The following is a 27,954-nucleotide window of genomic DNA, read 5'->3' as shown; positions in this document are numbered from 1 at the left end:
GCATAAAATCATGTAAATTGAATCTTCTTTTCAGTGGGACTTCATTTAATTTCTCATGATTAATGGAGAGGGGTAAGCTAGCCAAGAGGTAGTGTAAATCTGACCTCTTACTGACTTTCCTTTCACTACAAACAGAAGATTTTATCTTATCTTCTCAGACCTAGTTTAATGGTTTCTATTTGTGGTTGAAGGTTAATGTTAGGTTAAGCTTCTCAGGTAGCTTGGTCTTGTGTAGAATGTTTCTGAAGATGATTTTATTTAAGTGGGACCACAAAGTTGTCTAGTGATTACCAGGAAACACTCAACAGCTGCTGCACTGTGCTATGTGCTGCATTAACCCACTGTTGTCAGTGGAAACTTATGACTGTGGCAATTGGAAGATGTTACTGGGGGGGGGGAAACACCTGCAATACAGAGGTCCTGGACCCTCAGGGTGCGGGAAGGTCTTCTGAACATCTTAAAAATCTCCCAAAGAGGCATCCACCCCTCATAAAAATTATGCAGAGAGAATCAAATGCTTGAATCACTGACTTGCTGATCAGTATGCTTTTCTGTGAATAAGCAATATTGGTTTTAAGAAATTATTTTTTTTAAATGCTTTATGGCCACTAGCAAATCCTTTATAACATTTCAACAATCTTTTCATTTATTGCTTTTATATATTACCAGCTCCTGGTCCTCTGCCACAGTATTGCTTAGGGGACCTTGTCACTTTCCTTAGACTCCCGCCCTGGCCTAAACCCTGCATCCTCCGTGTCCTAAACCAGGGTACTGCAGGCTGAAGTTACATAAATTTCAGGCTTTTATGTAAAACAGTTCATAGATATAGATTATAGGACAATTCTGCTGAATCTTCAGAAGAGTTTTGAGGCATAAATACAAGAAAGATTCCTTCCCTCTAATTGTCTCTGTTGAACAATTTAAGGAAGAATCTCAGTGGAACTGGTGAATTAGACTCCTGTGAATTTGAGGCTGTTTTTTTTTTTTCTTCTTCTTGTAGATATGAAATTTGATTTATGCATAGCAGGTTCTGAAATTTTAATCTTCTAAAATTAAATAAAATTATTATATTATTTCAACTCACCCTATGCTTAAGCTAAGACCAATATGTTTCAGCGATCTTGATACCATTTTAAGTGTACTCTCCAAAATACAAGTCTTTTTAAATTTAACAAGCAATAGCTTCAGTGCTTCCCAGATGCAAACATGTAAAAGCTATCATTTCTGAATAGTGATTGGATTTTGGTGTGATGTACTGTATTTCAGCGACATAAAAATATAAATAATCCAATACTTCTATTCTCCTACAGTGTAACATAACGATATAAAATTTTTCATGTCTCATTTTTTTTCTCTTCTCAAGAAAAAAAATGTTGCACGTCTAGTGTTAAGCTATATGTTGCTAGCATGTCAGAATTGCACACCAGAGTATAGAAGTATTTCAGAGTATTAATTTTCCTAATTAAGTATATAAGCAATACTCAGTGATTTTTGAAAGCAGTTTTGAGTTACAGGTTTTTAAGTAACTTATTTTACTGTTTCTGCTTCCTTATATCTTCTTAATATCTAAAGAAGCTTAGAATAGCTTATACTTTAGAAGCAGGGAAAATTCTGCTAGAATATCAAAGTACCAATGATGTTGGCCAGCTGTACAGACCATTGTAGGTGCTGTTGTAGGTATTGACTCTGTAGGTCAGCAGGTGAGTTTTAAGCATTAATCCTCTCATAATGTGTACATGACAGCAAGGGTAGCATTTAAAGGCCACTCGATATCTGTCTTCAAAAGTGAACTGAAGAGTTAACCACTTCTGTCACAGTGAATTCAAATAAAACCAGCCCCCTAGGCACGAAAGCCTGATTTAAAGGTAGAAAGTAACAGACGTAACTAGGTCTCATTTGCAAGGAGCTGGACAACTTCACTCTCGGCATCACATCATTTATTTAACTCTGCTTAAATTCAGGATGCCGCCTGAGCCAACAGTGCTGGTGCAGTAACTAGCAGAATGGACTCCACAGGCAGGTTTTCTAGCCATTGTTGATACGATATAAATAGTAATGATGATCCAAAGTAAAAACACAATTAGTGAGCTATGTAATGCCTTTCTGCTGATACATGCAATATATCAGAGTATTGCAGAACAAGTAGGAAGGGCTGTGTACATAAATTTCTCTTGTTTACTTTTGCACATTAATGCTGCTTATCAAGCTACAGCAGAGGTGAAAGAAAAAGCAAATAAAGATGTATAATCTCATGCATCGTTAAAAAACAACAACAACAGAAACAAACAAAAGAAACCCTCCCAACAATCTCAAGTATTTAACAGTATATAACAGTATTTATCCAAGCTTAACATTTCCCCAGATATATCTATTTTTGAGTGAGACACCTTTCTCCACCCCAGTCAATCCATAAAGAAAAATGTACTTAAGACCTACTGGGTCTACTAGGAAATAGAGCGTGAGTGTTGGCTGATCTGTCTTTATCATCCTTATTAACAAAAGTGAAATGAAAGTGAGAAATTATTCTAGCTAATAATTTATAGGATGCATCTCAAAAAATCCCTTATTTCAGGGTCACCATAAAATGGTGATGAATAAATGTGGTGGTAATTGTTGTACTTTTGTATTTGTGGTTTTTTTTTTAAAGGAACACTTACTGAAGTTTAGTCAGTAATGTGCCAAGAAATACATCTGTTACTCCACTGTTCAAGGTATTTAGCGAATAGTTTCCTACTACTGTACTTATATATGCATAGTGATCACTCTGTGTATTATCAACATTACTCAATTCATGCTACAGTACTGTCCTAGAGTTGAATTCTGCAGTTTATCTTCATATTAACAGCTAAACAAATTATGTTAAACAACATGCAGTGGCATTAAAGTCCAGGAATCATATAGATTATATATCTCTCTATATAGAGTCATATAGTGCTAGCTAACATTTTTCAACATACCTGGGTAAGAGACGTGCCTTTCCTAAAGCTTTTCTATTTTCCCTCTGAAAAAGGTGATGTACGAAAAAGGCTTTTATAAGTCACTGACCTGTAGAAACAGCCCATACTTTCCCTGCCCCAGCATAATCTGGGGTAGCTCTGGCCTGCTTTGAGGGAGTAACATCACCTTTAACTGAGCAATAAAAACCACAGGTTGGGTAAAAGTCCATCCAGCCCAGTGCCCTCTCCCCAGCAATGATGAAAACCAGGCTTAAGTATGAATGGGGTAATCATATAATGAAAATTCCTGCTCAGATGCCCTTCCTGATTTCAACAAACTGCAGTTCATGGAGATCCTGAACCAGATGGGGTATGTTTATATCCTGTTAACAAGTTGGAACATTATTTTTTTTTTCCCCCATGAGTTTGAAAATATGCAGAGGGTGAATGTGTATACTAGCACGAAGTAATGTCTTTATGTGTTTGTGTATATGCGGGGGGAGGGGGGAAAGTACTACCTCTAAACTTTTAGCATTAGCTTTTACTTCTAAAAACTAGATTCCCTGTGATCAACCCCCAGAGGTATAGCCAGCATCCATTCTCGTCAGAGCAGCGTATGAACAGCTGCATCAGTATGTTGGAAAGGAACTTCCTCTAAAGCCAGCATGCTTCCTGCTGGAAACCTACTGCAAAACTAAAGCACCTTTCTAAGACATCTGTGTCTGGAGCTTTGGCCCTTTGTTTATACTGATAAAAAAATTGCTGCATGGATTTGCTAGACTCAGAAACAGAACTCTGAAAATCCTGAAGAGCAGAGCACCTATTAGACTTCAGGTAGAACTCTTCAGTTTGCCCAAGACTTCTGTTCTTTCTAGTGTGTTTGGTTTTTTGGTTTTGTTTAGTGACTGTGAGCTATTTAACTGCGTTGAAAACATGCATAAAATTATTTTGGTTAAATACAACTTTCACTTTAACAAAAAAATCAGGCACTTTTTTTTTAAATATCATGAAGAGTCTCTCCTATGTGTGGAAAATCCTCTGGAAACTCCCCTTTGGAAACAGAGGAAGGGACAGGACAGAAGTTCTTAATTTACAGTCAACAGAATAGGTTACTATAATATGGTATGTTTCACTGAGTGCTAATGTGATCCCTATGATTAATAGTCCTGGGAAGATTTAAGAAATCTAGTTGCTGTATTTTATTCTTTTTTCCTCCTTTTTCTCTAGGTGTGAACAATATTGGGGTAGGGGGAAGCAAGGAGGGGAGTGCTTCTGGTAGATTATTTTTCTTTAAGAACTTGCTTCCTGAAAGTAATGTTATTGATGAACAGCAAAAAAATAATTTTGTAATACTCACCTGAATCATGGCATCTTTGGGTTGGTGTATGCCACCTGAGAGTCTGATTCCATCAGTTTCAGTAAGTTCTAAACTTCAATATTTAGAGATTGTCACCATACTCTGTGTATGTGTACATTTTATACTTTGATGTACAGTTTATACTTTGCTGTTTTAAGTTAGAGTGTTAGAGCTTCATTCAAGCAAAACTGTAATTTTTAACTACAGTTTAAAAAATGTTGAAGTACAGAAAGTACTGTCTTGGGGGGTGTGGGTAGAGGTATAACCGTAAAGAAGCCTTAAACTCTCAGCTGACTAGGTGATTATACAATAGAAAGAGACCTTTGGATATCTACTTTAGAAACTGTCTATTTCAAAGTCTAAATGCATGGGTAGTGTTATACTTTTCTCTAATATAGTTTGCTATGAAGAAAACACCCAGAGATTAAATCTCACTTATTAATTTTTTAGCAGTTTGTTATGGGCTGAATACCAAAAGAATTAGGCATCATTTGATTTAAATCAGTGTTTGGAGATTAAAATTTGAGACTGAGAATTCTTTGTTTAATTTGCAAACAAATATTCTATTTTAGTTTAAGATTTGAAATGTCATGATCTCATTGTTTTCTAATAAGGTCAGGAGTTGATTAAACTTTTATAATCGAGAAATTAGAAAACTGTGGTCACGCTCCAATAAAATAAAAGACATTTTCCCAAGTGGGAATTTAGGTATTTCATTTCTGAGAACCTTTAATATGAAAACTTCATTGTATGAACATAGCTATTTTCCATGTTAATAAGAATATTTGTCTTGCTAATGACTTTAAAAATATCCTAATTAGAGTTGAATAATCCACTGAGGTAAGAGCAGACTTGAACTTACAACTTTTTTCCTAATCAAAACTTTTAAAATTTTGTTTTTAGAAAAGATTTGCTTCCTTTATGTTATCCTGCACGTAAAAGGAAGAAAGAAGTTATGGGAAAATGTTATTTTCTTAACTTTTTCTGATTTGGGTTCTAATCACATGTGGTATGAAAGTTCCAAGAATGCATCTCAAGTCAATCTCTGCAGTGCTAAGGTAGGAAGCTATTTTCCTGGTTCTCTGAAATGCACTTTCAGTGTCCACCTCTTAAATTATTACTAAATCTCCATTTATGTTGGAAAGTGGCTATGTGCTAAAAATATTTGACTTGTTATACGATGACTTGGGGAAAAGATGATGGAAAAGGGGAACTATGGCCCTCTAAATCTTCCTAGAAATTTGAAGGGTCTCTAAGGGTTCCCATCTTTCTGCCTCTCTCTCCTCTGTCACTTGATTCCAGTGTGTCTGGCGAAACTTGTTATTGTAACCTGTTTTACTCATATGAAAGTGGCTGATGAGGTAGGGTGGGAAGTAGATAGGGGGATAAGTATAGTGCAAAGCAAGTTTTAATAATGCTGAGGAGCTTTTCAAACAACCCTTGGGATTGCTTAGTCTTAGGAACCTGGCCTTTGGACCTGCCTCCATTCCCAGTAATCCAAAAGAAGTGAGAAACCACAACAGTGCCTCCTTTTTGTTGCATTCCCTTTCTTCTTCAGCATCCCACATCTTCCTGTTCTTCCAGGGCTGCTGTTGAGAGTCTCACCCCTAAATTGTTATGTAGCTTGACAGCATTTCTTTGGTAGAAATGCTAATATAAGTTGTTCCTGCCCTTAGTTTCTGCATTGCCTTCACAGCTGTCTTGTTTAACTATTCATGGGCTGCCATTTCATGACTGGAATGAGGTTTTGGTATCTTAATCCAAGACACATTACTATAGGGCCATGGTGACCACTGAAGACAAAACCTAAATTCTTAGAGATATTTTAATTATAGGATGGTAAACATTGAAAATTCCTTGAGGAAAAGACAAATTGATAGTAGTTTTTGGGATAGTTTGCCCTGAAGAAAAAAATATATCCTTAAAACATGAAATAAAAAATGTTTTAAAACAGATTGCTTTTTTATAATATAGACATCCTTTTAGGAAAAGATTCTTGCCTTGCAAAGGGAAAGAGACACAAAAGGTTACCAACCACACCACAGGGTGTTTTATGCTACTTCAGGAATTATGTGAGGTTATTTTAGTTAAAAACAGAACTTCAAGATTCTGCCTTCCCTCAGTGTGTAGGTAGCCAGTCAAAACGAAAAATATTTTGGTCTGTTTCAACTCTGTTACGAGATAAGTTACCAGAATCTATTGTCTTAGACTATATGGTTTATGAGGCTGTAATGAAGTCAAGAACTTCTGAACAGCTAGGCTGTATTGAGTCAGGACTAGAGTCCAGTTTCCAGTCTTTCCTTCATGAGGACCACATGGCATGCGTTAGAAACTGCCATTGAATTGACTAGAATTTTATTAGCCAACATGATTAACTTTTCTTCTAAAGGTATAATTGTCATTCTGTACTAAAATTGTAGAAGTCTATATAACGAGGATGTCTTTTTGGATGTGTACAGGTACATTACAAAAAAAGGAAAAAAAAAAAAAAAATCACATATCCATGAGACTTATATCATTTGGCAGCACTGCAATGCCAGTGCAGACACTTGTGGTTGGTTTTTTTTCCTCTCTGTTCCAGCACTTTCTCAAGTGGTGCTGATTCTGCCGGTCAAATTCTGCTATTAGTGGCAAGATTTCTAAAATAGTCATCAAAACAGTAAGGACCAGTTTTTCCTACTGTAGTCCCACTTTTCAGCTAAGAACCCACTAAATAGGCCTACTCTTACAGAGTTAAGTACCACAGACTTTCAAAGGACTATGATAACGCTTTGTCATATCCGTAATACAAAAATAATTTCATCTGATACCGTAATCTTCAGGGTAAAAAACCTGCAGCTCCTTAATAGAACACAGAAACATTATACAACGATTTTTGTACAGGAAATGAAAAGCAAAGTCTTATCCAGATAAAACTGCAGGGAAAATATAGATAGGCAGAAGAAAATTATCACTTGTGATTGAATTTGGCAAGGACAAGGAGGATAACTCTACCCTTGTGAAGAGTGCCATGGGATCTCTAATGATCAGTTGCAAAGGGACCCAAGTTGGCTGTATTGCCCAATTACTGTAAAGATAGACTCATTAATTGAAGATTACAGCAATCAAATATACTTCTTTCTTTAATGTTACTAATGTATCTAGTCTCCTACCATGAGTTCCTCTAGTCACAAATCAAAAGTTTTACTGGGGGGGAGGGGGAGTATTCTTTTTGTTATCCTTCATAAATTAAGTTTTGTGAGTGTTAATTCTGTGTGTCTGGCAGCAGCACAAGAGGAAGCACACTATGGGCGCGGGGGTGGGGGTGGAATTTATCACTCAACAGTGACTGTTTTCCCGTAGAGCCACAAAAATCAATTGCTGCTCAAAATGCCCATGCAGACAGAAGAATGCATTGTGTGTCTTGCTAGTTAATATGTCTAGCTGATGAAAAAAATCAATACATTTTTCTTAAAAAGGGTTACTGCAAGAGGAGAAAGCAGTTTATCTCTGTCTGATTGATGAAACTGCATCAAAGTCAGTTATCCACCATTAAGTTCCATATTTAGCCTAGTCACCCTTCAGACTGCTGGAGTTCAATGCTCGGGCAGTACTTCCATTATATTATAAGCTGAAGTTGAGAGCATTTGGAAAACTTAGAGAATTGAAAAGTTTACTAAAATAAATGTTTGAAAGGGAGGCATGGGACATTTAAATAAATAGAAAAATAAAAAATCGAAGGGCTCTAAGGACCAGAAAAGAAGACAGAACCTTGGCAAGCTGAGGTTACTTTATTTCTCAGGAGATGATATATTCATGTTTTTTCTGACAGACTGCAGTCCCAGGGGCATTATACTTTTGCATCTCAAACTCACCATTGCTCCAGAGAGACTTGTTGTCCTCCATCGATTTTTTTTTTTTTACTGGAGAAAACTATTTACAAACCAAAAAAATGGAGGTTAAAGGAAGTTACTTATACTACTGGAATGACATTGCCTTAGCTTTAAGCCTCCTGCATGAATATGCTGTAAGACTTTGCATATAATTTTTTATTGTGGAAAATATAAATATAGAAGAGTTGACAAAGATGGTAAGCCTTTTTGTGAATGGAAAGTAAGGCTGGTTGGTTGGTTTTACCATAGGCTACCTTCTCACTGAACAAAAAATCCGCTGTGAAATAGTGTCCTGTAACAGACAGTCATATTCCCTCTTCTGAGAAACACAAGGGTGTTTAATTTCCTCCAGCTTAACTTGAATTCCAAGTAAGGTAAGGGAGTTACTACCCACCCTTATTGACCACTAGCAATAATCCATAGTTGGTAGGCTTCTCGGGTCAATCATCTCTAAAGATGACTTTCACAGTGTTTCCTTTTTTCTGACCTCTTCGAGCTATGTTGATACCAGAGCTGCAAAATCAGCTTCTCTGCTGGCTGTCCCTATTCTCTCTGAACAGGACTTTCAGAGGTCTGAAGGCTGGTTGTTTTTTTTATTATTATTTAATTATTTTATGAGGTTGGATATATGGATTTTTTAAATATATTTTTTCAGTCTGCTACATCTTACTGTTACTTCCCTTTCTTTCCTATCAATGTGTAACTATTTGTTCTTAGAGCAAGCTTTTAGGCAAATTTTATTTGCTGTTATGTCAACCAGTTCAGCCCCACCTCTTGAAAAGGTATGCAAGTAGGAACAGGTTGAACCAAGTAGAGATCCATCTTTTAAGTGTTAATAATCTGCAATGAACAAAAATGCCAAGTAAAAATGAGAACTGAACAAGGTCCATGAGAACTGGTTTTATACAATTTAAGACAACACTACAATATTCCCTTTACAGATTTATACATTGATGTTTCTACCCAACAATTATGTTAGCAAAGCTGTTATGTGTGTCACTAAAGAAACTGAATGGCAGAGCTGTGTAGAAGAGTTTCCTCTTTCCCAGCTCTCTGGTATAATGACAGTTTTGTGGTCTGAGCATCAAAACACTAAACATCTTTTATCACAAAACAAAAATAGAAAGGAAGAGTAAACAGGGAGATTGCGGTTGGTGAAGGGTAATGTACCATTTAGTTGTCAGTTGGGAAGTATTGCCGAGCTTTTAAAAAGTTGATCCAAATCAATTAAAATCGATAGAAAGGTCCCAAAAAATGTTCACATGCTTTGCATCAATCCTCTCTAAGTTATAATTTGTTTCATAGGCTGAACTGACAGACAACCATACCTAGACAAAATCCATTTACCTTCAAACCTTATTGAAAAAAATTATATGATTAGAAAATTGTCTGGAACTGTCAGCTTTCTTCCCTCCCTGATGTTTCTTAGAGAGTTCACTAACATTCCCCTTTTTCTAGAATATTTTTCCCCTAATCCTTTTCTTGCTTTTATGCTCTGGCATCATCCTCCAAGAAAATCTGGAGTCCAAGTAGGACTAATGTTATTTAATAAATTACTCCATACTGATTTGGACTGCTAATCTACAGTTTGGTGTCTCTTGATACCACAGACCTTCAGATCAACCTTTGAATAAGCAAAACTGAAGACTTTTTTATACAGAAGGTAGTGTAAATTACACAAATTTAGGGGCAGAAAACTGTTGGCTTGTGTAATTTGTCATAATTCATCTGAAGTAAATCAGATATTACACTTGTTAAAGACCTACTTCCATATTTGCTTTTGATTTTTTGTGATCTGCTATGCAGCAATGAATCTAAAAGTATGCCTTTTCTCCCTAATCTGTGTCTTTAACTCCCCTTCTACCTCTGGCCTCCATCCTAATGCTTCTACTTCTTCAGTCAAACTCAGAAAATGTCTTTATTCAATGTTATCCTGCATTTATTCTCTCTTTTTTTTTTCCCCCCCCTTCCTTCATGCTGTGTAGGTTTTGATATCATTGAGCTAAATTTCTGTGTAGAGTGATGTGGGATAAATATTATAGAATCCTATAATTGTTTATGTTGGAAAAGACCTTTAAGATCATTGGGTCCAACTTTTAACCTAGCACTGGCAAGTTCACCACTAAATCACGTCCCTAAGTGCACATCTACACGTCTTTTAAATTTCTCCAGCGATAGTGACTCTACCGCTTCCCTGGGCAGCCTGTTCCAGTGCTTGGCAACCTCTTCAATGAAGAAATTTTTCCTAATACCAAATATAAAAACTAAACCTCCCCTGGTGCAACTTGAGACCATTTCCTCCTGTCTTATCACTTGTTACTTGAGAAAAGGCCAACACCCGCTGCACTACAACCTCCTTTCAGTCAGTTGTAGAGAGCAATGAGGTCCTCCTTGAGTGTTCTCCAAACTAATCAACCCTAGTTTCCTTAGCCACTCCTCATGAAACTTGTGCTCTAGACCTTTCACCAGCTCTGTTGCCTTTCTCTGAACACACTCCAGCACCTCAATACCTGTCTTCTAGTGAAGTGCCTTTTAAAAATAAGTCCTTGTATGGTACAAAGTAGTGCTACATGGGGAATAGCTAATGGTAATGATGATGATAGGAATCATAAACATGAAGGCGAAGGGGAGAAAAGCAAGCAAAGCAAAAATTAGGTCACAGGTTTGAAAACCTCCCCGGCCTAGCATGAGCCACCCAAATGTAAAATTACATCAGAAATTATCACAGCAAACATTGTTTTTAATTAGCAACAGACACATTAATTGTGATGATGTATCTGTTTATCCATCAACAAAATAGGTAAATCATATATTCATTCATCTTTCTCATCTTAACAGCTTTTTTTTTTTGAGTGCATGAATGAGGTACCTCCTAATTTATTTATGTTAATAAATAGCTATTAGGCTACAGCGCAGCTATTTGTTAGCCAGAGCTGATATATTATTTAGACATTATAATAACCCTAAGCTTTCTCATTATTATCAATCTGAATAGACATAGATCTGCAGCAAGACAAATGCAGTCTCCACAGAAACCTTAAAGCCTGTAAATACTGGACTTGCCAGCTACAGCCAGAACTGTTGTACATCCACAGCCCTCCAGTGAGGCCAGCCTCTTTGCCCAGTCAACTGAACCTTAAGGCCTACCTCTATGATTAAGAAAGGATGACTTCTCACTGCACTCCAATAATACTTTCCAGTTAAAGAGGAGGGTAAAATTATGAGAAAACTGTTTTCAGAGGGACTAAAACTCTTCCAGAAAGACTTAGGGTCTTAGGCGATATGGTTCCACAAATGGATGCTGTTCTCTGCTCCTGTTCAACGTGATTGAACCTAAAACTTGAAATCTGAAACAGCTCAGCTGCTGTCTGTACCCAGAGGTTTCTAAATCACACCAGCACTGCACATCGAGCTCTGTTTCAGAGAGAGCAGGCAACCATCTGGCACTTTCTCTGAGTAGAACAGGCTGTCCTTACTGCCCACCAAAAGCCTGGCAACCTATATATCCTATGAAGCGTGTGGTATCCTCCCTTTTTAGGCTGACAGGTCAGAACATGCTTTTTCTTACTGTGAACACTGCCACTACAAGACATTATGATCTACATACAACAGACTCAGACCATGTAGGCATAGCCATGCTCGTGTTGATATCCAACCATGCATGCTTGGTCTAAAGCTAAAAGACAATTACGGTGATCCCTGTCATCTCAACGATTAAAGGCCGTGTCCATTCCTCTTTAGGTATTAAGTAACTTTGGTCTTTAGCAGTGGTCCAGATCTGTTAGATGTAGGTCATATACAGTACTGGTAACTCGAGGTATCTGACTGCACAAAGTAGCTAGTACCTACCAAATACCATGCTTCCGGGCATGCTGGTCACCCATTTCCTAGTTTGAAAACCATGTTCAGCTGGGTAACAGTCTGAGACAGGACTCCTTCACTGCTCCTACTGAAGTTCTATTATGAAATAATTAATGAGAGAAGCAGAACAATGGAGCAGATTTTTTTTCACCAAGTGGCCATGGGACATCTGAGGTGGATTTCAGCCCTTGCTTCGGTTTAAGTATAAAACAACTTTTCTTGGGTTCAGTTTGTTTTTCTCTTTCCTGCCTCATTTAAACATGGTTAAAACTCCCACTTTGCCAAAAGAGTCAAGGAAAGATGATTTGGGAGATGATGATTCATGCTCAGGAAAGCCAGCTGACAAGGCTTTCACCAGTGATAGGCAATTATTCCAACACCTCCTCCACAACACATTCAGAAAACTAGCAGGAGAGGCTAACACTCCACAGTTTAAGACATAGGAGAGGTATGAGACAGAATACATTTTATCTAAAGGTGGGATGACTGGAGATGTGCAATCGGAGGAAGGAAAGGTCAAGAAATGTGAGATGGAAAACTTGATTGAAGGATGCAGTGGGAGGGTAGATGAGTGGGTGGGAGGTGGGGAGAGAAGGTAAAGAAGTAATCTTTGTGCACTAAAATGCATGCACATGAAAATCAGAGGTCATCTTATATTCAGGATCATTCTATTTTTAGGGAATTCAGTATTTAATAGAAAATGCATTTGAGATACAAATTCTCATTCATCCTTTTGAAATCTTCATTCTCTGTAGATATTGAATTTCTCTCAATAACTGCTAGGCTTCTGTCTGCACAGGGAACGTGTATGAGGGTTTCATCTGTCAGCTGATATATTTGGGGATAGGATAAGGTCAGAGTAGGAAGAAATAAGGTGGATTTCATATACTGAGTAGGAAATGCAAATAAAGATTTAGAAACAATAAAATAACTTCAGAAGTTATTGAAGGCACATTTGGTAATGGGTATAGATACAGAGTAAATATTATATTAGAGTGAGGTGGTTTGGTGTGGCTCTTGCAATAGAAAGTATTTCCAGAGACAATCAAGAGATTAAAAAAAAATTAACACCAGTTCTTAAAGATTGGTTGAATTGCTTAGAGCTGTAGTCTCACTGATGAAATTCTTTTAGCCTAAGTAGTAGAACCTTGGAGTAGGGAATTGTATTTCCTGCACGGCTATTTGCAGAGCTATAGCATTGCTGTGATTCTTGTATGTCTCTTTCCCAGCTTCCCCAGTTTGCTGTTTTTCCTCCTTTCCTCCCCATACTTTATTATCCTCATCACAGCGTAGTCAAAGTTTAATGTCATATGTACTTAAATAATCTCCAGTACATTAAAATCCTGGTCTAAATAAGGACTCTAAATAGAATTATTAAGAATTAATATTAACTAAAACCTGCAGATGTTATGCTGTGAAGGTTGCAATGGGGAGAAGGGTGTGTATGTCGCAGATCAGAGCATAGTAACTCTGCTACAAATGCTGCTCTACTGAGATCAATTACATATCTGCATAGCCTCACGTGGCTGTTCAACAACTGATGGATCTACACTGGGCATCCTCCAAAACACTTTATAATTGATCTGGAGTGAATGTGCAGAATGATATCCTACTGTTTAACAAACTGAAGCCATGCTGGTTAGTACGAGTATCACTATGCTAACCGTCTTTCTTGGCTGATTTTAATCTTCTGACTTCATCACACAGTTAATTGTTTCTCATTTATCCATATTAATGGAAGATCATATGAAATCCATGTAAATTAGGCTTTGAGAGCCTAATTTAGTACCTTTTACTGAAAATGGGTGGAAAGATTTTTTTTTTTGTCAATAGGACAGGCTCTTAGCTAGCGACCTGCTTTTGAGCAAGAGCAGGTGTCACATGGTGTGTGCCCCATCTTACAGATTTGAGGGTGCTGCTCTGCAGCAGGTGTGCTGATAGGTGGTGGCACTTGGAAAATTTCTCTAGGGTGTTTGAGGATTGGTTATATCTTGCATTAGCCTACTTCTTCCTCTTATGAATCTGACTTGAAAAAATGCTTTTCAGAGACTGATCCTGTTATCCTTGCTTGGAAACCCCCTTGAAGCCAGAAAAAAGAACATTATTCTCTGTGGCAGGTTTTATTTTTGACCCTCCTTCTACATATTACACATGCACTTCTGGTCCTGGTGGCAGATGTCTGCTAACTGTAATTGAAAAATCTAGACAGAAAATTTCGAGGAAATACCTTTACTTTCCAAGCAGGCTACCAGGCAATTTGGAATAAATTTATTAGTGTCAAGCTCTAAACAAACTCAGGTTTCAATTTCCTTGTTTGTTGGGCTTTTGTGGGCAGGTCTTGTTTTTTGTTTGGTTTTGTTATTTTGTTTTGGGTTGGCTTTGGTATGTTTTAGTTTGTGTCTTTTTTTCCTGAATAGACCTGATTCTCTGTTGCTTTTTGCCTTGTAATTTTATTACTCTGAGTTTGTGCAGCCTACTGGTGATGAGTTAGTCCTGGAGTTTGAGATGTTTGGGTTGGTTTTTTTTTTTCCCTTCTACTATAAACAGATTAAATATTTATAAACAGATAGTGAGGAATTAGTTGCTTTGATCTTGGATCTGCCTTTTTTTTGTTTTAGATGAACTTTGAATGTTATGAAGTCATTTCATTTTTGCAAAGAAAGTGTAGTCAAGTATTACATAAAAGGTTAGCATTTTACTCCTGCTTTACAAGGCATGGCAGTAAATAATCAGTAGCCCTTTGCCTTGCCTTGTAGCAGGTAGAATCACGCAGTGTTTATTTTATGGTTGCCTAAAAACACCCACATGATTTCTGTTTTTCAGGACTGACTAGTTCCACATAATTTCTTCATTTTGCAAGAGCAATTCAGGATATGAATCCCTCTTAAAAGAAGCCAAATATTGTGTATTAAATAAAACTGTGTAGTTAGTCCTTGCATTGGCTTGCTCTTGTGATCATGGCCTCTCTGAACACTGTCTGGGAACAGCGACTTTGTAAGCTAATTTCTTCATGGTGTATGGATACTATGGGACACCAGCATCACCCCCAGGGTAAGAACAATGGTTGTTTTGATGACTGGTCTGTCTCAGAGGATGGTGGCACTTCTTACCATCCCTGTTTCTGGGGTACTTCAAAAAGGGCAAATAAGTAGTTTCCAGGAATTTCCAACTCACACATGCTGCTATGTCTTTTTTTGGAGCCAGGCAGCCTGACAGGCACCGTGGGAGCAGCACACAGATGGGCTTTGAGGTGGATCCTGCGTCCGGTGTGCCACAGGCAGAGGTTGGGGAAGTTTAATCCATTGACAGAAAGGAGCAGACTAATGGGACAGGGCTCCTATTCTGAGTCCTGCATTTGTTCTGAGAGCGCCATTATACGTTCCACTAACTCCTCACCTGCAGTGTTTTCATCTCGCTGTTCTCTAGGGCACCTCTGTACGAAAGCACAAATTCAGGTACGTTGGGCGAGAACACCTTTCCTTTCTGGGTGAATGAGCTGGCTCCTCAGGAATGCTTTGGCTTTGTTGCTTATAATGGGAACATTCTTTCTAAGTTAGGAACGTACTGTTTTTTCCATCTTCTTGGTTTGGAAAAGTAATGTTACTTTAAGAAAAAAGAGTTGGTCTGAGTTGATTTTAAGTCTCTGAGAAATCTGGAAATCTGAGCTATTGACTGCAGGAGGGTCTGTCAGGGGCCGGGGGCAGCCCCTGTGGGGAGCGGCCGGGGCTGCCCCGTGCCGGGCACAGCCGGTTCCAGCCGGCTCCAACGGCCCCAGCGCAGGGCACGGCTGGGCCCCGCAGCCGCCATGGCCGTGGGGAAACCTGCGTGAGGGAGGGGAAACGGGTCAGGGACAGCCCGGCCAGCCCGAGGGGGGGGGGGTGGGGGTGACCCAGGAGACCGAGCAGGGGTTCCCCTGCAGCCTGTAGAGGTGGACGCGGTGGCACAGATATCCACACGGCAGCCTGCCGAGGGCCCGACGCTGGAGCAGGCGTACATGCACTGAAGGAAGCTGCGACACATGGACAACACGTGCAGGAGCAGGTTCATCCCAAAGGACTGCAGTCTGTGGGAAGGACCCCCGCTGGAGCAGGGGAAAAGTGTGAGGAGGAAGGAACTGCAGAGAGGAGCTGTTATGGACTGACCACAGCCCCCAGGCTTTGAAATCTGATTTTTTTTCCTCCCTGTCCTTTTGAGGAGGAAGAATGAGAGGGAAGCTGGGTGGCCATTTGGCAACCATGTAAGGTGAATCCACCACAAAAGAGATTACCTGGAAACAGCTTTATGCACATTAGTTGTAGTTAATTTAATACATACATGAAAATATTAATACAAAAGTTCTTTTGGAGGCAATGACTCACTCTGTAAACTGTACCTTTTCAGGCTGTTTTTGATGAGGAAATGTTGCCTGTTTATATCTCTCTGTACCTCTTTCAGTCAATATATGATGTCTATTGATGCAGAAACATGGGACGTAATGTACCTAAAAAGACAGGAAAATTATGAAATTTTCATTGTGTATATTCATGGTATAGGACAATGATGTTCTGAATGTACTAGGAAAACTCTAAACAGTTATTTCAGAAAAACAAACAAACAAAAAAACCAAAGCAAGCAACCAAAAAAACCCCAAGTGATTTCCTGTTTCACAACATAAAGTTTATGTGAATGTTCAGTAATTTGTATGTGCCTGTGAAAATCTGTAGTGATTTATGATTATATTTAGAAGTATATATGCTAAAGAATACAGTAAAAGATCCTGTTCTTCTGTGACTTTGTATCAGTAAGAGGCTGGTCTTATACAGAGTGCTTTATCAAATTCTGTATGATCTAATGGTAGGAAACAGTACAAAGTAATGAAGGTAATCAAGCAAAACAGTGACCTCTTACATGTCCAAAACCCATTAAGGGAACATTATGAAAGACTGAGAAAGTAACAGGAAAGCAACCTAGTGACTCAGACATCAGACAGATGTTTTAGGTTTTGGTGGTGGGGGTTTTTTTTGTGTATATATGTGGGGTTTTTTTTTGTTGTTGTTGTTGCTACATTCTTAAAGCTAGCAGAACCTCAAGCCAAAGGAAAGCTACCATGTGAGGAGAATACAATATACTACCAAGGCACACCAAAAATGAATTGATGGATTTGTTTCTGAAAAACACATGGTTAGTTGTATATAGTCAGTATACCTGTAGTTGTTATACTAAATCTATGCATAATTCTGTTAGCTTCAGCTTAGTTACAAGATTGAACCAGCACATAAAGTATAGCCCAGATAACTGTAAAGTGGTGCACATGGGGAAAGATGATTCTAGCTTCACATATAAAATGATGAGCTCTGAGCTAACTCGCCTCTTGAGCAAGGTTTTGGGGCCATGACAGAGAATTCTAAAAAAAAAAAACATTTCAGATCTTGCAATCCAAACCCACAAATCTAATAAATAAATTAAAAATAACTAGAGGCAACTTAAAAAATATAATTATTTTTCTGTATGAGTTGATAGTTTATTCTCATGTTGAATACTGTCTGGCAGTGTGATCTCACCAACTTAAAAAAATTAAATATAGCAGACTCATAGAGTCATTTGGGTTGGAAAGGACCTCAAGAGGTCTCTAGTCCAATCCTGTACTCAAAGCAGGTCTAAGGGAACTCAGGGAATTGCCCAGCCTAGTCCTGACTACCTCCAGGGATGACATCCTGGATTTAGTATGAAAATAACATTGATAGCATGCTAATGTTTTAGTTGTTGTGAAGTAGTGCTTACTCTATAGAATCAAGGACTTTTCAGGTTTCCCGGGCTCTGCCAGTGAGCAGGTGCACAAGAAGATGGGATGGAGCACAGCCAGGACAGCTGACCCAAATGACCCACAGGGATGTTCCATAGCATAGGCCAGGGGTCCTCAAACTTTTTAAACAGGGGCGGGCACACTGATGAAGTGGCAGGGAGTCATCTGCGGCTGCTTGATTTCCCCCCCCAGCCCCCGGCGGGGCAGGGAGGGGGTGTGTCTGTAAATACCGGGGGCCAGACTGAGGACCCGGGGGACCATAGTTTGAGGACCCCTGGCATAGAATATAATGCTCAGTATAGAAACTGAGAAGCTGCTGATTGCTACTCAGGGACTGGCTGGGCATCAGTCAGCGAGTGGTGAGCAATTCTATGGTGCATCACTTGTTATTTGTCTTCTGGGGTTTACTCCTCTCTCTTTCTCTTTTCTTTTCATTACTATTGTTGTTGTTATTATCATATTTTATTTCAATTATTAAATTGTCCTTATATCAACCTATGAGGTTTACCTTTTTCCTGATTCTCCTCCCCATCCTGCTGAGGAGTTGGAGTGAGTGAGCAGCTGCATAGTACTTAGCTGCCTGCTGGAGTCTAACCGTGACAAATGGAAATCCAAAAACTTTTCTGGGCGACCTGATCTGAGCAGAGAGGTTTGACTAATTTGGCCATTTTGAACCCAGATTATTCTGTGACTCTAGAAGGTCCAGTGAAGGACAGGAAAGATGAGCAATTCCATACGAGAAATATTTGGATGGGCTGTAACTCTTCAGCCTAGTAAAGGGATATGATACTTGTCTACAAAGTCATTACTTGAATGGAGAAGGCGAGTGGTGATTGATGCTCCCATTTTCTCCCAATATAGTAATCGGTGGCAACCAGATTCAAAAGGAGGAAGATGAGACGGATCCTTATGCAGTGAGCAGTAGATTTGTGGATGATCTTGACAAAAGAAACTCACTCATCTATGAGGGCTCAGGAGTAGATTGGAGAAATGCCTGGAAGAAAAACTGTTTAAACAAACTGTGATAAGTTCCGTGGAAGAGTAAATGTGATCAGAGGCTGAGAAAGTATCAGTCAGGGAAGGATCATAGTTTATACTTTCCTGTTCTTGTTGCTTAGGTTTCTCCTTGGGGCCACTCTGTACTGTTGTTGGTGGTTTAGAAAGTATTTTATTGATGGGAATAGAAAATCAATTAAACTCTAAGCTTGCATATTCCTTAGGGAAATGTTACACATATAGTATGTACAAATGAATGAAGAGCTTTGCTAAGCTGGGTTGGGGCAGGGTGATGCTGCATTTTTATTACCTACAGTATAGCCTCAGTTGTGCCAATGTATCTGGTGACTGGTGCTCATGTTTAATGTAAGACAGGGAAACATGAGAGAGGGGAAAAACATTAGTGTTTTCCTTATTAAAAAAACAAACAAACAAAAACCCACAAAAACAAACAAAAAAACCCCCTCACCAAACCCCAAAACTCAAACCAACCAAACAAAACAAAAAAACCCCAACAAAACAACACCAAAATACAAGAAACCAGCTTCACATTAAGTGCATGTGCCAGACAAAGAAAGTGGCAGCAAAAGTATATTTTCCTATGATTTGTATGTATGTATGTATGAGTAGTATGAGATTTGGAGTAGTAAACAATGGTGGGAGGCAGGAGCTTTGTTAGCCAGTAGCTCTGCTTAAGACAGTCTTTCAACATGTGACCAATACTTCACAGGATGGGATGATATATGGGCTACATTTGGCAGGTTTGGAGTGTAGGATAACAGATGACAAGAATTGTTCATCCTAGCACCATAGTTTGTAATATGGAGCTTCTAAACCAAAATAATAGATTAAATATTTGGCAAGGAAAATAATTAGGAATGGCTACAGGCACGCTGTAGAACAAAGCAGCCCTCAGAGTACCAATATGTTCTTTCGGCTGGGATGGAGTTAACTTTCTTCTCAGTAGCCGGTGCAGGGCTGTGTTTTGGATGTGGTGTGAGAGCAATGCTGATGGCATCCCCCAACGGATGGGGTTGGTTGGTGCTGGGTGATGTTCATACTGAGTCAAGGACTTCTCAGGTTCCCAGGCCCTGCCAGGGAGAGAGCTGGGGGGGACGGGGAACTGGGAGGGGACACAGCCAGGACAGGTGACCCAAACTGGCCAGAGGGATATTCCATACCATGGGATGTCATGCTCAGTATATAAGCTGGGGGAAGGAGGAGGAAGGGGGTGACATATGGCATTAGGGCGTTTGTCTTCCCAGGTAACCGTTACACGTGCTGGATCCCTGCTCTCCTGGGGATGGCTGGACACCTGCCTGCCCGTGGGAAGCGGGGAATGAATCCCTTGTTCTGCTTTGTTCGCGTGCACAGCTTTCACTTTCCCTATTAAACTGCCTTTTTCTCAGCCCAGGGGTTTTCTCACTTGCACTCTTCCGATCCTCTCCCCCATCCCACTGTGGGGGGAGTGAGCCAGTGGCTGCATGGGGCTTGGTCGCTGGCTGATGTTAAAGCACAGCAGTTCTTCTGAAATGTATCTTGCTTGTTCTAGATTCTACTTTATTAAAATGCTCCTTCCATCTTAAAAAAAAAAAAAAAAGTAGGAAAAAAAAAGGTAGGTGTGTGCGCGTATATATATAAATGTGTATATCTATACTATGAGATATGAGCTTATCACACCAATTGTACAGTAGATAAATATTGTAATTATTTTTTTCTTTAGGAATATGGGAAAGCTGTTTCTTTGTATGTAAGCCAGTAGAACCACTACCCTGTACCTATAAATTTCTAGGAAATAATTTCTATTGATTTTAATGAAAGTAGAATCAGACCTTGCACTTGCAGTAAAACTTCATACTTTAAAAGCACAACTATATAGACTTTTACTCCTGGATTTTTTCCTAGCTATGATTTATTGTAATTCTGAACCTGTAGTGAGACTTTGCATGATGCGTTAAATCAGCTGTAGGGTTTGTATTTTTAAAATCTGTATGTCTTCATATAAGGCAAAATTTTGTAATACAGTGTTTAAAGCTCTTGTAGCTTATTGCTGACATACTAACATCAAAATGAAGATGATTTACCCTGAGTGATTTAATATTTATATGAACTTAAAAGAATACCTTAGTGATCTCAAGATTAAAGATCTCAGGAAGAAAAAGGATTTATGTTTTTCAGCACCTCTAATTGTAGTGGTCATCATTAGTGCTGAACTCAGAAAATAAGTAATTCTTGATTATCCTTATTTAAAATGCAGCATTTAAATAACTCAATGCAACGAAATTGTTTTATGATGTGTAAGATAAATGAAGGTTTAAAGGAATTCTGCAGAATTTTAACCCAGCCACATCTCATTGGACTAGACTATTGTGTATATTTTGATGTATGTTTTAAAGCAGATTTCCTCAGATTTTCCAGAACACACTAATTATATTCTTCTTCTGTCAGGTACAAGCTACTTTTTGGGCTGTGTCTCCCTCCAGAGGCACTTTTATAAGACTGTGTACCCGTTTTTTGATTTTATGAAGCTGAATGAAACCAGAAGAATTATGCCTAGCTTACAGTGTGAGAGATAATTATTTATCCAGCATAATATTTTATTAAAATGGTGAGGATTTCCTGAAAAATAATTTAAAAAAGAGAAATGGAAGGGTAGGAAAGAAAAACTGCAACTTAGGGGATAGAAGAAGGTATTGTTTGTGATAAGAATGGAGTAAAGAAACTTGCTTCCTATTTTCTGTGGAGAAAGATACTTATTTATGAAACTCTGTATGAAACTAGTATAGACTACAGTACTCTATGCAGACAGAAATGCATCCTTTTATTCCCTTCCTGACACTGTGTTCCCAAATGCACCAACCCAGCGAGGATCATGGATCTACTGGTCACAAATAAGCAGCTACTGAAGGCTGGGGAGTCCAGGAACCACCGAGAGCTACCAGCTTGGGTCCTGGAGAATGCTAATCCACTCACTCAGGCTGAGGGGAGAAATTCCAGGGGTCACAGTTACTGTTGTGCCACTTTGCTGGGACAGAGGAGTTATTTTTGGATGTTAAGAATATTGGAGAAATTTTCAGACTGCAAAATTAAAGTTTAGCCATATGTTAAGAAATTCAAAGTCTTAACGGAGACAAAGGTGGTCCTTTCATGCAAGTCCCTTCCAGTTAAGTATTGCAGTGAATCTTACTCTCGCTCTTCCAGCCATGTATCTCTGTGTACTGAATGCAAAGACAATGTACTACATTTCTATGGTTCCTTATTCTAGTGACGGGTAGCAACCCAAGTTCCTTACTAATCTGAAGGACTGGGAAAAGTAAAGAAGAAGGAAGAAACTAGGGGATATACACCAATATAGTCTGAAGATGTATAACTAATCCTGATGTCAACCCTAGGGATTTTAAAGCACCCGTACAAAACACTTCTCCTAACTTCCTGAAGCTCATTCCTTACTTTTTACACATCTCACTACACAGCCATACTCTGACTACTCCCGCCCTTCAGAGAGAGCCCACTTCGCTTGGTTTGCTTGTTCACTAGCTAATCAAGCCTTCCACATTTCAAAGATGTTTTCCTTTTATGTCTTAAATAGCCTTCTATGATTCTGTTTGCATGGTTTCTTTTTGCTATGTTTCTGTGATAATATCATCTAAAATAATAAAACTAATTCCATGACTTTGATTATTCCAGGTCAAGATAGAAAACCCCCCAAAAACAACAACCCCTCACACCCCCCCAAAAACAAACTAACAAAAAACCCCACCAAACCCCACACCACCAAATACCTTTTGACTGAAGAACAAATGTTTCAACCAGTATGATCACCTGGTCTCCAAATCCTGTTCAAGGACTGGTTTTCCTTTTGTGTCTAGGATAGGGCTTATCCCGAGAAAGATCCTGGAAACTCCTGGTTTAGTTTAAATAAAGCTCAGACTCAATGTGGGATGTGCTTAATTGTTTTCTGCAAGAGCTACACTCTGTGCATGAACATACACCACTTGAGGGTGAAAAGCAAAAAACCTGAGTGTTCTCAGTGGCACAGATTCTCAGTAACCTTGTGCAAATTGCATAATCTCTCTCTCCCTCTCTCCCTTCCCCCCCTCCCTCCCTCCCCAGGACTTTGATTTTTATATAGTCACAGCCTGGCAAGAGAGTATTAAAGGGCATCCACTGGGTCTGAAAGACTTACTTGATCTGTGAAATGGGTGCATAAATTGTTACAACAAACATTGAGCAGGCCATATTTTTCCTTCCTCAACAGGAAAAGGCAAGTTTCCCCCCCAACACACACCTCTATCTCTAGAGCAATGGCACCCCACGACAAGACAGATTGCGAAGAAAGGACTAGAATTGGCAATCCTGTTAAAGATAAATGGCCTAGTGAGCTCTTGCAGATAAATGGCATGGTTTCAGAGAAGAAAGCAAGACGACAACTGACAGTAGGATGTGCCTAAGTTACTCGGACATAAAGAAACACTATTTGAGGTTTCAGTATGTTGTTGCTTCTGGGTTCCATGATGACTGTTTTCTGCTAATGAAAATCCATCCTGTCTAGTACAATTGTACATCCTGCCTAGTGTTATTGTACTTTATTTATGTGGCTTAGAAATGTAAGTAGGTGTATCAGTTTTATATTTATTTATAGGTTCACCTTCCAAAATGTCCACCTCTGATTATGAAAACAGTAGCAGAGATTTATGCATATCTTGGGTTCAGTGATTTAGATATATTTGTTTCCTTTAGCAAATGAACAGAAGATCACCGTTTTCAGCTGAAATTATATGTAACAGCTTAGGGCAACACAATCCTACACATACACTGCTTGGGCATAGAAGGGCTCACCAGTTGCATCATGGGTCTGTCTTGTTTAATATTTGCTGTCACAGCTGGTGTCAGTAAACTGAAGTTTAAAAGCAGATCTTTCTTATTCTAAATACTCCTTTAGCTCCTGACTTGGTGACCTTCTTTTTGTCTTGTTTTCCCTGTTTCTTGCTCTCCTCTCTACAGCAATGTATCACTGCAGCAAACAGCTCATCACAGCTGTCACTCTAAGAACTTTTTGGAATTGTGAAGTTTTGATGTCTCAGCAAATCAGACAGTACTTTCAATTTAGTATGTGGCAGATTGCTTTTTAGAAGGGACTGGAAGACTTGGTAATGGAATATGGAGCCTTTCAGCTGCTTAAATCTATTTCAGGTTGATAGTGACAGAAAACTCATTACCAGCTCTGTTGTGAATAAATGCCAAGAGTTGGAGAGAAGGACTTCTCTGTTTTTCTTCCCCCACCTAACTCAGAAGTTCAAACAGGTATCACTAAATTCACTTCTTGTAACATTGGCAAGCACTTGTCTAATTTTAAAGCATGTTAACTAATGGTGATGCTCTTTCTACCCTTTCAGTTCAGGCATGGATTCCTAAATGTCTGGGAATTGAGCAATATCAGTTCTGAGTTGGACCTAAGAAGCACAGATAATATTCCCCTTCATAATTGAAAGGGCTGAAGGTCACGTTATAGCTTGGATTCAGGGAGCAAGTGAAAAATCTGATGCTTGTGTTTGAGTAGTTCCTTGCAAGAGCCGCTGCCCATCACTACACTGAGCACTCTCAGGGTCATTGCATTAACACTGAGTCCTCTGTTCCATCCAGTTCCTTGTACAACTGCATGGATGTTTTAAGATTTCTCCTTCCATATATTTCCTTTAGTATATTTCATTCAATTCAGGCGCTTCGATCTTCAACATCTCCCCAAATTTTGAGGCTGTGTTCAGTAGTCAAGCATAGAGTTCTTTCTTTATTTTTACCAAGGGAGGTTCATCTTCCAGATTTGTGTGTCTAATAAGTTTAAGCTGTTCTGAGTTTTGAGATTACACATGGTATGCTCAAGCTTAGTCAATGGAAAATAAAAATGAATAATACCAATTAGGACTGATACAACGCTATTTCTCAGTGAGGTCATCTTCAGTGTGCTAACATGTTTTAACTACTCTTTTCCCAACAGTGCATATTTAGGTCTGGGAGACAGAAACAAGTTCTGGATTGAGTTACCCGATTCATTTTTCCAAATGGCTTTGCTGATCATGAGATTATGTTGAGCCACTTTTCAATCCTAAGTGAAGATAATTCTGGAGATCTATGTGAGGCTGATCCCATTTCTTCTTTATGTGCTACTGGTTTTGTATTTACGCAAACTTAAGAATGAGGAGTGGTAGCATGAACTCTGCTGTTCGTGTTCAAGAATGCATACTGTTTTTCTGGATCTCCTTTTCTTACATTTTTACAAATAGTATTTTTTTTTTTTAAATAGATGTATTTGTTTACTTAATAGACCCACACATCTTTGCAGAAGACATCAGGGTTGTATGAAGTCAAGAATGTGTCTTTATGTACAGTGAATCACCAAAAATGTGTTTGTCACACACATTTTAAAAGACTGCATAAAAACATTTGCATAATACAATCATAATAGAACTACTACACTGTGATCCATCATATCAGCTCTCAAACTCTCTCAGCAGGGTTTATGCTCTTTTTGCTACAAAAAGAGAAAATTAATTTACAAAACTGATCTTATCTCCCTACTCGGTGCTAAAATGTACAATGTTCATACTTTTTTTCCCAAATCTATGAAATGAAAAGTATGTTTATACTTAAATTTTATTAGTTTTCTTCTTACAAAGTGTTCCATTTTGTACATCTGTTGAAATGATCTCTTCACATCTTAATTTTGTGCAGAACACGGGGAGCTTTATGGACTTGATTGATTTCCCCGGTGTTCACAGGAAGAATGGAAACTCATAGAAAGACAAATAAATAGATTTCCCCTTTTCCAATGGGAAAATCACTACTACATGTCACTTTTTACATTTGGTGCTTTGTCTGGACTCTACAACTGTTTGTGACAGCAAAGGTAGTAACAAGACATCAAGAAATTGCTCTTTGTCTGGACTCTATATTCTTTTATGGTGGTGTTTTTGGGGTTTTTTTAAACAGCAACTGACATGCACTCATTCTTAAATACAACTGAAATGTGCTTTTTTGCTTAAAAAAAAAATAATAAATCCCTCTCTTCTGTGTAGAAAGGCCAAGAAAATGGTGTCATAGGTGAGCTGTCCCATGATGTGCATCTCTCTCTTGATGCTTTCACAAAACTGTGAACACCAGGTCCTATTGGTTGTTTGTCACAGTATGAATTCTTACCCCATTCCTTGCCCACAGCCCACACCCCCTGCCACATCTTATTACGTAGAGCTCATTTCACTAGGTGATTACAATCAGGATCTGTTAGTACAGATTGCATCCCCTTTCAAATTAAACAACATGCAACTTCAAATGTCCATACTTACAGGCAAGGTGAAGTTTCATATGCAATTTCACTGCAAAATTAGAAGACAAAAACCTTGAGCATGATTTCTTTCCTGCAACCACATGAAACTAATTCTTGTGTCTCTCAGCCTGTGGCTTAAGAATGATGGATATGTCTGTGGGCCTGCTTCCTAGTCTGAGTAATATAACTAACCCTTTAGCTATTGCTATGCACTTTAAGCAGATACACACTGAAAAGCAGCAGTGAGGAAAACAGTTTAACCCTACCTTATCACAGATTGGAAAAATATCATCACCAAACTCCTCTGAGAGATTACAAAAATTACCTATATCCCTTGGAGGAAGAAAGCTTAATGGATGCACCTTTAAATGTTATCTCTAACACTACACTATGCAGACAGGTGTGGAGCCTGGGCAAAGGACTAGTTGGTACACCAACATCTAGACCTGAAACAGATATGAAGGGAAAGCTGTTAACCGAGACTTACAAAAAGGTTTCAACCAATTACCCCTCATTAGTGCTGTGACAGCAGTCTGCTATAGAACAATTGAAATCCAAATTCTGTAGTTTTTGCATGATAGTAATCTATTCGTTGATAATATAACTCATCAGCTTTATAAATGTGATTTATTCGTAAGTGTAATTTAAAGATGTGGTGGAATATATTACTTCTTAACATCACTGGCAGTCACAAGCTTGTCAATCAGAAACCTTAAATGTTTAAAATGTTTAAGGAGGCATGGGACTTTTTTTTTTTTTTTTTTCCTGGTTACATTTATTGCAATATCCAAATTCTATGTAAGATCTAAGATAGCTTAAGGGACCTTACATTCATTTAATTTGGTATCATGTACGCCACAGCCCTTTAAATCATGCTTGTTCAAGACAAGTGACTCTTCTCAGTTTAATGCATTTCAGTCTGAGGTTGAGATGGTACTAGATGTCACCTCTGGCAACAGAAAGGGGTTATTAGTATGACTGACCCAGCAGTCAGCCCATTCCACATGCCCCTGATAATGGAAGTATGTTCCTTTTATATTTTTACTTTCCTTCATTCTACTTCACTTTTGTAACTTGTACCTGGATGAAGCAGAGAGAATGAGGAGTGTTGTGTGATCTCTGAAAGCTTGGAGAAACAATGTGGACAGCAGAGAATAGCCTGTAGTGGCAGCAGCTGGACTTATGGACAGTAGAATCTGACCCACGGATAAAGCCTTGTGGCAGCTTGCTAGTTTGACTGCACAGCAACAAATGTGGGATAAAATAGACCCAGAGGATTAACAAGTCATAACTATGACCTTTCCATTTCAGTCTTTTAGGAAAACATTGTCTTTTCTTAAAGACCCTTGTCCAGCAGACCACCTTAAAGACTGAAGTCTAGATATTGTCCAGCACGCTCTTTCCTTGACTTTACCATCTCATTCCAATGTTGACTTGTAGCTAAGCTCCAAATTGCTTCTCAATTTTCCTTTTAAGTTGATGAACAGACTGGACTCTGATGGATTCTTTAAGCTCCCTTCAGCATGTCTCATATGTCTCTCTTTTTCTTTCTTTTTTTTTTTTTTTTTTCTTTCAAAGTGTAGACTTGAGAAGTGGTTATAATACTGTTGTGATCAATTTTTAGATGTCTTCCTTTTATTCTGAATAAAGGTGTTATGCCAAAGGCCTTGAAGAAACCACAGCTATAGCAGAGAGATCTGTTCTGTTCAGAAGATATAATAGGCAAGGTTACCTTCCATTAAATTACATTGAAGAACATCACTTATACTTTAGGTTTTGGTTTCCTATTGATGGATGTTCTGAATTGCATTGCTATATTTTAAGCACAG

This window comes from Falco rusticolus, chromosome 2 (assembly GCF_015220075.1).
Source record: "Falco rusticolus isolate bFalRus1 chromosome 2, bFalRus1.pri, whole genome shotgun sequence".
Classification (NCBI taxonomy): domain Eukaryota; kingdom Metazoa; phylum Chordata; class Aves; order Falconiformes; family Falconidae; genus Falco; species Falco rusticolus.
Note: the sequence above shows the minus strand (reverse complement) of the source record.